This window comes from Akebia trifoliata, chromosome 14, assembly GCF_017979445.1.
Source record: "Akebia trifoliata isolate Shusen 1 chromosome 14, ASM1797944v1, whole genome shotgun sequence".
Lineage (NCBI taxonomy): Eukaryota > Viridiplantae > Streptophyta > Magnoliopsida > Ranunculales > Lardizabalaceae > Akebia > Akebia trifoliata.
The window spans coordinates 19,156,587-19,168,842 of NC_141388.1; the positions used below are offsets into that span (position 1 = coordinate 19,156,587).

General features: G+C 34.6%; 1 long non-coding RNA gene across 1 annotated transcript; it reads right to left on the minus strand.

Annotated features, from left to right (window-relative positions):
• Positions 1–7,368: 7,368 nt before the first annotated feature.
• LOC147386510 (uncharacterized) lies at positions 7,369–8,330 on the minus strand. The gene is made up of 3 exons (XR_015171680.1): positions 8,173–8,330; positions 7,751–7,844; positions 7,369–7,661 (listed from the first exon to the last, which is right to left on the minus strand). It is a non-coding gene; the product is annotated as an uncharacterized LOC147386510 (long non-coding RNA).
• Between the last annotated feature and the right edge of the window lie 3,926 nt (positions 8,331–12,256).

Consider the following 12,256-nt stretch of genomic DNA (forward strand, 5'->3'; position numbering starts at 1 on the left):
GTGACTACATGGGTCATTCTTTTCCATAGAATGCCCCTAATGTCACTTTGAAATCAAAAACCCTTTGAAAAGGGGACATTTCACTCCCATACACACATCACTCTTAACATGCATTCTCATGCATTTTATTATCTATTTTTTTAATTTTTTTTACAAAATAAAATGGTCAAGCAAGGTAACCACCTTTGGTGGAGAGGATGGGGTGCCTAACACCTTCCCCATCCTCTAACCAGACCTCCTTACCTAGATCTTAGGTAGAGCTTGCCTTTTCCAACAAATGAGAGTCACTACAATGCCATGAAAAAAATTATTTTCAAAAGAATCAATTCGGGTGCCCATTCACACCCATTTTTAAAAAAGAATGGTGGCGACTCCAAACAATGTAGTATTGAGGTTCATGGCGAACATTTCATGCCTACATTAAGTCTTACTTGATTTACTTGATTTTAGGATTTTGACTTAAGTCTCACATGATTGACTTTAATTTTAGGATTTTGACTTAAGTCTCACTTGATTGACTTTAATTTTAATTAGGATTTTACTTTACATTAATTAATATTTTAATTATTAAAATTATAAAATTATCGTTTTGCCCTCGGAGATGACTTTTTGCGTTTTAAGTAGTTTTTCAATGTTCCAGGATATTTTGGAATTGATTTTTCGTAAGAAATTTAATGAAAATATTGGTTTGTTTCATTTATGAAATTTTTGTGCGAAATGGTCATGAACTTTATGAGGGGTATTTTCGTAATTTTATCAAATTTTGTGAACATTGGTGTGTTTGAAAGGGTTTTTCTAAGTATAATGTAGGCTCTAGGAATGTTTTGAGATTAGGGGTATTTTGATAATTTGACTATTTTTAGTGATTTTTATCGTGAAGCTTCTTTTTGTCTGAAAAATGATGATTTCTAAGCTTTTGGGGTTATATTTTCCTAGCATAGCGCAGTTTCTATAGTTTTGTTAGTTTGAGATACCTCATCCGAATTTCTGAAATATATATAGTAACAAAATATAGCATTGGAATAATCATCCATCATTGAGAACCGTTGCAATCAGGTTGACGAGTTGATTAATCAAGTGGGTGCAAAAATGGGGTGTCTACAGTTAGGACTTTTGTTAGAGTGAGAAATGTTGTATAATCCTATATTTTGTTTATCCTTCTACACTCCATCTATCGTATATTATTAGATGTATATAAGCTTCCACTAGTATTATATTTTGTATGTTTATATGCAGGATATTGTATGTCGTCTATCAGATGCAGGTTGAACGCCTTGAAATACTAACATAAATAGATGAGACCATGCCGAAATTTCGAGGGGCCACCTTGTGCCTTAAGATCTAACATGGGGCTTTCTGTTAGCTTTTGGTGGGGCATCACATGATTTTTTGTGACGATGATCTTCTCATCATAGTGACCATCCTCGCAAAAAATCAACTCAATCCAAAACCTCTAACCCATATTTTGAAAAACCATTGTTTTTACATATATCTCATGAACCACCCCCTATATATAGTAAATAGAATTTGTTTTTTTTAATATTCCTTCTAAATTAATACCCTTCTTGAGGATGAAGGTCTGATAAATATTTCTAGGAAAGGAATGCGACCCTTTTTTTTAATTTTTTTTACAAAATAAAATGGTCAAGCAAGGTAACCACCTTTGGTGGAGAGGATGGGGTGCCTAACACCTTCCCCATCCTCTAACCAGACCTCCTTACCTAGATCTTAGGTAGAGCTTGCCTTTTCCAACAAATGAGAGTCACTACAATGCCATGAAAAAAATTATTTTCAAAAGAATCAATTCGGGTGCCCATTCACACCCATTTTTAAAAAAGAATGGTGGCGACTCCAAACAATGTAGTATTGAGGTTCATGGCGAACATTTCATGCCTACATTAAGTCTTACTTGATTTACTTGATTTTAGGATTTTGACTTAAGTCTCACATGATTGACTTTAATTTTAGGATTTTGACTTAAGTCTCACTTGATTGACTTTAATTTTAATTAGGATTTTACTTTACATTAATTAATATTTTAATTATTAAAATTATAAAATTATCGTTTTGCCCTCGGAGATGACTTTTTGCGTTTTAAGTAGTTTTTCAATGTTCCAGGATATTTTGGAATTGATTTTTCGTAAGAAATTTAATGAAAATATTGGTTTGTTTCATTTATGAAATTTTTGTGCGAAATGGTCATGAACTTTATGAGGGGTATTTTCGTAATTTTATCAAATTTTGTGAACATTGGTGTGTTTGAAAGGGTTTTTCTAAGTATAATGTAGGCTCTAGGAATGTTTTGAGATTAGGGGTATTTTGATAATTTGACTATTTTTAGTGATTTTTATCGTGAAGCTTCTTTTTGTCTGAAAAATGATGATTTCTAAGCTTTTGGGGTTATATTTTCCTAGCATAGCGCAGTTTCTATAGTTTTGTTAGTTTGAGATACCTCATCCGAATTTCTGAAATATATATAGTAACAAAATATAGCATTGGAATAATCATCCATCATTGAGAACCGTTGCAATCAGGTTGACGAGTTGATTAATCAAGTGGGTGCAAAAATGGGGTGTCTACAGTTAGGACTTTTGTTAGAGTGAGAAATGTTGTATAATCCTATATTTTGTTTATCCTTCTACACTCCATCTATCGTATATTATTAGATGTATATAAGCTTCCACTAGTATTATATTTTGTATGTTTATATGCAGGATATTGTATGTCGTCTATCAGATGCAGGTTGAACGCCTTGAAATACTAACATAAATAGATGAGACCATGCCGAAATTTCGAGGGGCCACCTTGTGCCTTAAGATCTAACATGGGGCTTTCTGTTAGCTTTTGGTGGGGCATCACATGATTTTTTGTGACGATGATCTTCTCATCATAGTGACCATCCTCGCAAAAAATCAACTCAATCCAAAACCTCTAACCCATATTTTGAAAAACCATTGTTTTTACATATATCTCATGAACCACCCCCTATATATAGTAAATAGAATTTGTTTTTTTTAATATTCCTTCTAAATTAATACCCTTCTTGAGGATGAAGGTCTGATAAATATTTCTAGGAAAGGAATGCGACCCTTTTTTTTAATTTATTTTTTGTATTTTTAAGATGAACATTCTAAATTAATACTCTTCTTGATGACAAATGTCTGATAAATATTCCTACGAAGGAAATGCATATTTTTTAATTTTTTTTTAAAGATGGACATTCTAAATTAATATCTTTCGAGATTTGGTTCATCAGCACAAAGTTGACATCAACACGAAGTTGACATTAGCACAGAGCTGGGTTGTGTGTTTTCTTAAATAAGATTACATTAGCACGGAGCTGACATCCGCACGGAACTAGGTTGTGTTTGTCAATATATGGTTGGCATTAGCACAAAGCTGGATTACGTGTTCTTGAAAAAGTGAGTTACATCAGCGCGAGACTAGCATCGGCATAGAATCTATATCAGCACGGAACTAGACATTTTTTGAATATCTTACGATATATTTCATCAGCACGAAGCTAGCATCAACACGAAGCCAGCATATTACTTTTAAATTTTTTAAGAGGTATCATCAGCAAGGAACTAGAAAAGTTCTTTTATTGAGAAGATTCATCGACAAGGAGTTGGGAATTTTTTTTTTTTAAGAGACTATTTTGTAAGAAATTCATTAACACAAGGCAGACATCAATACAAAGCTGGAAAGGTTCTTTTGTCATCAGCACGGAGTTGGAATTTTTTTAAAAATTTTTTAAGAGACGATTTTGTAAGAAGTTCATCAGCACGGACGAAATTGGAAAAATATTTTGTAAAAGTAGATTGGTGTGTGGTCCCAATAGAATGAAGCTTTGTAGGGGGGACAAGTGGAATGTTTCAACGGAATGAGATTTGATAATGATCCAAGTGGAGTAGTATCCAAAAAAATGAGGTTTGAAAGTATAATGGTACCCTCAAGAGTTCTGTGCACATTTAGGTGAGGTGGGTAATAGAGGAAATGCACATTGTCCACAAGTGAGAGGTAGAGAGGCTAAAAATAGTCTGTACACAATTTAGGTACAGACATGCCACATTTGGCATGTCCACACCTAAGGTATGGATAGAATGGACTTTAAGAATTTCTGGAAAGGCCCATGACCCTTAGTTCTTCAATTCGGTTAGCTTTTGGATCTTGTATGTTGCTCCCTTGGATAGAATCCTTTTATGTTCAATTTCTTGATCTCCCGACCTTGATCCAGACAAAAATAAGTGTCTATACTGGTCAAACACCCTCTAAGACTCAAGTTTGAACTCAAGTTGTAGAAAATAATAGATAAATCTCTTCATTACAAGAACATTCCAAAAAAGGTCTAAAAGTCTTCTTCGTCGAGATCCCATTCCCTATTTATAAGTTCTCATCTTTTCTTATTCACCCCTTCTAATATGTTACCCCCTTCCTTATTTGTGGTGATTTAGATTTATCTCATTCTAAATCCTTCTAATGGATAAAAAAAAAGATCCTATAAAACGGGAGACTATTATGAATGAGAAATGCTAGCCCAGATTGAGTTGATTTTGATTTGCACGAGAGGTATGAAACTTGATCTAAGTTTTCATTCATCGAATTCTAGGTTAGGGCATTTTTATTCACTGGTATCATTACTCTGCATAGAAGAGGTCAAATCCCAAATCTTATCGTTCTTGCTTAGGCTTTGGTTGGGCTGCTTACACCTCGGAAAAATGCAAGCTAAGGTTTCAAGGAAATCCCTACTTACTCCAAGGGGAGTGTTTTTTTGAAATTTTTGGACTTGTTCCTTTGCAAAGATTGAGGAGTTAGTTGACGAACTATATAAAGAAGGCATTTCCAAAAAATGCCCCTAGTCTGGTATTCTTATTCTTTTCCTACCAATTCTTTTTATTATCAAATTTCTTTTCAAAATGTCTTAGTGTGGCATTTTTTTAACCCTTTGATGGGAGTTTTTCTTTGAAGGGCACTTTCTTTTTTTTCCTCTTCTTCTTAATTTTGTATATATATATATAGGATAGCGTTATTACGACCCCTATTACGACTCACATTGCGACACACCGTTTGTCTTATATAGGCAAAAAATTTTGGAATGGACTGATTTTTTGTGAGGATGATCTCTGTGATGAGTGGATCATCCTGGCAAAAAATCATCCCATTCCAAAACTTCTAACTCCATCAAAATTGATTTACAAAAATTGGACGATCTAAAATTTTTCAACTTGTAAACATGGGGCTAGAAGTTTCATAATGAGCTGATTTTTGGCAAGGATGATCTCCTCACCATAGAGATCATTCTCACAAAAAATCAGCCCATTCCAAACATTTTTGCCCATATAAGACAAAACGGTGTGTCGCAATGTGAGTCTACGGAACCCGACCCATATATATATATTGTGACTAAGCATAAAGTAACTTCTTAAGTTGCTTACGTACCCCATGTTTTTCTAGGATCAAGTCAAAACGTAATTCAATTATTACACTTTCTCTTCCTTAGATTGGTTAGTGTGGCTTAGAAGAAAAGAGTCAATTAAAATTTTATAAGCTGCAAAGGAGCGACAAGAGGTCAAATTTGATCAAAGTAATATTGGGAGATTGGTTTTGCCAAAGATGACCTCCTTGAGTGTAGTACTGATTGATTTGGTCAAACTTGGTTGACATTATCAACTTGATTCAATGGGACTCTCAAAGAGTTGAAAAGTCGTGAAAAGAGGGAGTAGAAAGATGGAAAGATTTCTCTCAAGCTTTCGATCTCTTAAATTGTCTCTTGCTTATCATTAGAAATCCACAATAACTCAGGTGACGAGTTTCTAAATCGGATGAGTGCAAAATGAGGTGTACAATTCTGACAAAATTCTCATTCCAACCAACTATTATTCATTTTAATTCTCAAAACATGAAAAACGAGGTTGCAGGTTTTTCAAAGGGGACGATCACTCTAGTTTAAAGTAACAAGATCGCTGATTTTTTTTTCAAAGTGAATCTCATTGATTATAAAAGGGACGATTTTGGTGTTCACAGTGATCTCACTACGTTATAGACCATCGAGGTCATCAGTTTGAAACACTTGCAATCTGACCTTTCATGTTTTGGGAATTAAAATGACCAATGAGCAAGAATTGGAATATCGTCGTACTCATCGCACGAAATGGCAATTTACCCGAATATATATGCTTTATGAACACCATTCGCTACTTCGGAAAAATTCATCCGTCGTATAAAGAAAGAGTAGGCAGCTTCAGCGTTGAAAATCGCACATGTTAGAAGTGTAAGATGTAATATGTGACATCATGATTGATTAGCTTTCCACTGATTGGTAAATAATTTTGTTGAATGCTGACTCAACACCATAGGACCATAGTTTCAAAAACCATTTGAATCGTCCAAGACCAAGATTACGTGGGGCGAGTTGGACAAGTCTTCTTCCTTTTTTTTGGTTATGTTTCTTTCAGGTTCACGATTTTATAAAAAAGTTTCTCGTACAAGATAAGAGAGATGACTCATTTGAGTCATCTTGATACCATTCATGAACAAGATGAGATGGAAATTGAAGACGTAAAAACATGGGTAGGAGTCATGCAACAACAATTGAATGCTTATAATCATTCGATCAATTAACCAAATCACATTCGTTTGTATGATTCACCCTAAGTTAGGTTTTAGAGTTTTTCATCATAATAATGTGTTACGTTGATTATAATACCTAAGTACATAATTATTAAGGATAATACATATGTTACGTGATAAGGGTTCGTTGGACTCTTCTAGGTTCAAACATTATTGTTATTGATATTTTATGTCGCAAGGAAGGGAACCAATGGGTCAAAGAAATGTTGGGTTTATGAGAGTATCTGTTCTAATCTATATATTCAATCTCATCTTCACTCCATTGTTTTAAATCATTTTTTTTTTGTTTTTTGTAATTCTTAATTTTTGTTTTATCTATAATTTCATTATCTTTTTATCTTTTACAAATATAAAAATCAAATTTTATTCTTGAGGCTTGAAGTAGATAAAATCTTAGGGTTGCCCATGAAGTTAAAGAAGACTAATTTTGGAGAGAAAGATTTTTTTTGGATGAATATTGAAGATAAGGGTATTTAAGTCATTTTAATATTCTCTCAGACAAGACCAAGGGAAGGTATGTCAACAGTTTGAAAACATTAGAGGTACCTCAAATATTCACCAAAACGTTAAGGGTGTATCTAATCTAACAAATGATGATATACCTCAGCGACCATTATATTAAACTACTTCTATATATGACTCAATCAATTGGAACTTGGAACAGAGACCATGATGTAGTTTACTAAAGGTGGGAGAAATGCCTACGATGGAAGATTTCTCTCTCTCTCAACAAACAAATTAATTCCAGAATTTGGTTGAAATTACTTGAATTAATAAGACTGGGTTACAACATCAACCATATATAAAGTTCTTGTAGTCCTACTTGAAAGACAGGACTAATCATACCAACATGTTTAACTATATATATGTATATATTATTCGATGACTACTTATATTTGAGATACATTAAGAGCTAACCAAACTTAATTTTAGACGAATTCTTCTCATCCTCCGCATTATGATTCTTGTCGTAGTAATGCACGATCGCCGCTCCAGATAACACTGCCAAGGTTAAGGCTTGTGCGTGCATCCTGCACCATTATTCTCACACACTATAAACAAAAAAAAAAAAAAAATTATAGCTAGATTCAAGTAAGACATGAAAGGGTCCATGACTTACCTAGCATGTATAAGCCTAAGGCTGGTCTTATTATAGGGGGATTTGGCACGCGTGTAAGCTAATGATGCACCAATCGCCGATGCCCATACTGCACCTGAGATCCAATTAACGAATCAAATCAGCGAAAATCCAACATGAGATTAGAGAAAAAGTGATGCGTGTCCGACAATCTCCAAACTGTAATCTTGGGACACGAAATCAAAAATCCTAAATTAGAGAAAAATTAAAAGCCAAAAAAGAATTACAATTCTTTCTTCCACCGAAAAAGATTATAAATACATTACCCCTATCAAATAAATCTACTAACACAAAAGTATGATTTTGCTTCTAAATCATACCATTAGGCCCCCCACCCCACAAAAGATAACAACAGAGAGAGAGAGTAAATATCATCATTAAAAAAGTGGGTTTGCTTATTATACCAATGCTAGTAAGCTTGTGCTCAGAAACCCAAGATTGCAAAGAATCCATCTTCTTCAATGAAAAGTGAAAAAAGGTAGTTGAGAATGGAAGAAATTTATGTGGTTGGTGTTGAAGTTGTTGTGGAAGTGAAGGGGGAGGAGAGAGGTATTTATAAATTAAAGATATTTCTAGATTTATTGTTAAATTTTTCAGGGGAGCCCCCTGGTTTGCTGATCTCGTTCTTAAACCTTGGGAACTCACTCAATAAAACAACAGGCAGTCCTTGCCTGGTTTGATTTTACAGTGTACCTCATTTAGTGGGTAAAGAAAAAGGAACACCTGTCCAAAGCATATGTGTGCCATTTGAGCCATTGGATTTGATACGAATATTTTTGGTGTAGCCGACGAAACCATTTGAGCCATTGGATTTGATAGGAAAACGTGATCTTTGCCCACATGTTAACAAGTACAAAGGAATTAAAAAAAAGACATACACAGAGAGAGTGTGTTGCTATTGCCACACCAATTTTTACTAACGCCACACCAATTGTGTGAGAGAGAGAGAGAGTTGTTATTGCCACACTAACCTTTACTAACGCCACACCAACTGTGTGCAATTCTATATAGAAATTGGTGGGGGCAATAGTACCTCTCAAAAAATAGAATTTCTTACTAGAAGAGAGCTGATATTGGCACCCCATCTTTTACTTATTACACTCCAATTAAAAATAAATGAATGATTTAGAATAAATAAAAGTTAGGGTGCTAATAAGAACTATTTTAGGGTTTAGGGTTTCATTTTTACAGTATACAGGTCCCCAAGTTCTTAGATTTCTATTTTGTTCCTCAATTTCAACTCTTGCTCTGTCGACTTTGCCTCCACTACTAACACCACCACTCCAAATCTTCCGAGAAAACGTGTTAGGATACGTTATTTTAATATTTTTAGGATATACATCTATGTTATTTAGTACTTTAGGAATCTAATTACTAATTAGATATTTTATTATTTTAGGATTCTTTTTATTTTACTAATTTAAGAAGTTTTATTAAATTAGGAGTCTAATATTTTACGTTAGAGTCAAAATCCTTCCTTTATATATATATGGGAGGATGTAATACGTTTTTTTTTTCAAACAATCTATAAAAATAAATTAATTAATTTGAAGAACGATCCCCCTTGAAGTGGATCAAAATTGTCTATAGGATCTAGGATCCTATCATTTGATATCAAAGTAAACGATCTTCATACCAAAGATGATGACTATTAAGGAGTTGAGTCAGAGAATTGACTCGTTTGAGCCCAGGTTCAATCAATTAAACATTGATGTTCATGAGTTGAAAGAAGGGATGTGGGTGATTCAAGCAACCCTGGAACGATTGATTGTTGATCAACCGCCAGTTTGAGAAACGCCACATGCTCCTACTAATTTATAACAAAGAGTAGAAAATCAATAAGGCGGCATAGCAATACAAGGTCGTCCGATTAATATTGATTTTCTAAGATTTGACAGAGATGATCCAAAATACCAGATTTTTCGGGCTGAACAATATCAACAATTGAATGGCTTGCCAAATGAACATATGGTTTCCTTGGTCTCAGTTCACCTAACCGTAGATGCTATAGCATGGTATTATTGGATGACTCATTCAATTGGATTAATGTCATAGACTTAATTCACTCAGGCCATATGTTCTCGCTTTGGCTCTCAGGAGTTCGCGAATCTATGTGTGACATTATCTAAACTCAAACAAACTGATAAGATTCATGAATTCCAAGGCCTATTTGAAAAGCTTACGAATTGGGATATCAATTTATCATAATTGTGGCGCCCCGCCAAACGCTAACACAAATCCCCATGTCAGATCTCGAGGTATTATGTAGCACCTCGAAATTTCGGCATTGTTTCCTCTGTTTATGTTAGCATTCCAAGGCGTTCAACCTGCACCTGATAAACGACATACAATCCTGCATTTACATACATAATGTAATAACGAGCGGAAGTCTATATACATCTAATATCGTACGATAAATCAGAGTGCGGAAGAAGAAAATTTATATACAGGATTATACAGAGATTTTCTCACTCTAACAAAAGTCCTAACGCTCAGAACAACATCTATAATACTACCTAGACAAACTAACACCATTAGAGGGGTGTAGCCCCAATACTCACCAAGTGACAAAGTCTGGCTATCTATTTGACCCACCAGATGATTCTCACTCGTGCTCTATACTTGTCTCGCCAAGCTTTAGATCTGAAATTAAAAAAATAGAGAAGGAAAGGGTGAGTAACAAGGGTTACCTAGTAAGGAAGCAACAATTTCTGCCAATAACCTCTCCTAACATGAACGAATAAACATACTGAATCATTTTAAAATAAACAAAATTTTACAGAAGAAAACTACGATTAACTGGTACATATAGCCAGGGATGAGCAACTAAACATTTTAAAACTCACATTACATCGATCAGCAGTACTCACTATAACATTATCTTTTTATACAAATCTAATTGATCAAATAGAAACAATAAACATGCATTTCATCTTATATATCAAAATAAGCAACAGATACATAATACACAATGGTGGAGTATTGGAATTAGAGAGTTGGGATTCACGACTGGATCGCTCCCAGTCGGGACATGATGTTACAATTCTTCTCGGGCTTTTAGTTCCTGATTTTGTGGCTGGTCGCTGTTTACCACGCTTGGTAGACCATTTATCCGGCTCAGGCTGGCCGTTTGACGTGACCGTAAGCAATGGGTCTCTTTTCGATGTGTCAGAACGTTCGACTACTATAGATTGTTAGTGATCACTGACTAATCATCTTCGTCTATGCCTATCAGGCGTACATGTGATTCCCAAAGATACAAACCATTCGTATACGACCACCTTTACATTACAAGTTCACTGGTAAAGATAGAGATGAATAAACCCGGATTCCAGTTGTGACTCCACTCTCATACGCGTCCCATACCACGTATGAGTTTGGTGGTCCCTACCGTACATCCCAGGATAGTACACCACTCCGGATGATATGATGCACTATCTCTTCAGGCATTCACAAACTCTTTAACAGCTCACAAAATAGCTACTTATATATATTATTTTCATTTGAAAACAAAAGAGAAATTAACAATACAAGGTTGTGAATAGATATCCAGTTTCCTACCATGCAAGTGTGGCCACCCGGCCTAAAATAAATAACATAATAGAGCGCATCGCGCTAACAGAAAGTAAATAAACATGCAACCAGTAACATTATCCCTGGATATCCGTTCACCAACCTACATACAACACAACAACGTAAAATGCAGACATCACCCCTCGGGTGTGACTCTGACATTTTACCGTTTCATACCCTTTTTCCCTTTTTTCGACTTTTACAGTTTTCAATCTCTTCATAAAATATCCATTTTCTGATATTCATCAACTCAATATGAGTTCATTGAATATTAAATCACATTTTTCAACTATAGAATTTATTTCTATCAATAATATTGAAAAAAAATACAAATTTCATATCAAAACGGGGTCCGAGCAGTACACAAGACCCAATTTATGGCAATAACCCGTTAAAATATCCTACCCAAGTATAATTTATTAAAAATACAATTAAACATATCAAACATGCAATTTCTGGCGTGAATTTTTGAAATAACAAAATAATTCTATATTTTAAAAATATATCCAAATTTTTCGATAAAATCCTAAATGCAATTTTAACAATCTAGATTACTAATAGAAATTGAGAGTTCCTTACAATGTCTAGGCGAAATGATCAAAGCGTGTGCACGAAAATCGAGGCGATCGGTACGGAAATCAAGATGGACCGAACTTTGAAGCGGCTGATTTTCGAAACTGACCCGGTGGTTTCGAAGATCTCGATGTACTTGTCTCTTCTCCCTTCTACGGCGAAAGACAATTTGACTCCGAAATCGATGAAAATCGAGGTCGAAGTTACGAAAATCTCCGTATAAAAATACGACTGATTTTTTATTATATGGGGTGAAAAAGATGAGAAAACGGAATGAATTTGATTGGGTTATGTAGAGAATGAGGCTGCGGACGTTTCTCCCTTCTGCGTCGGAAGACGATT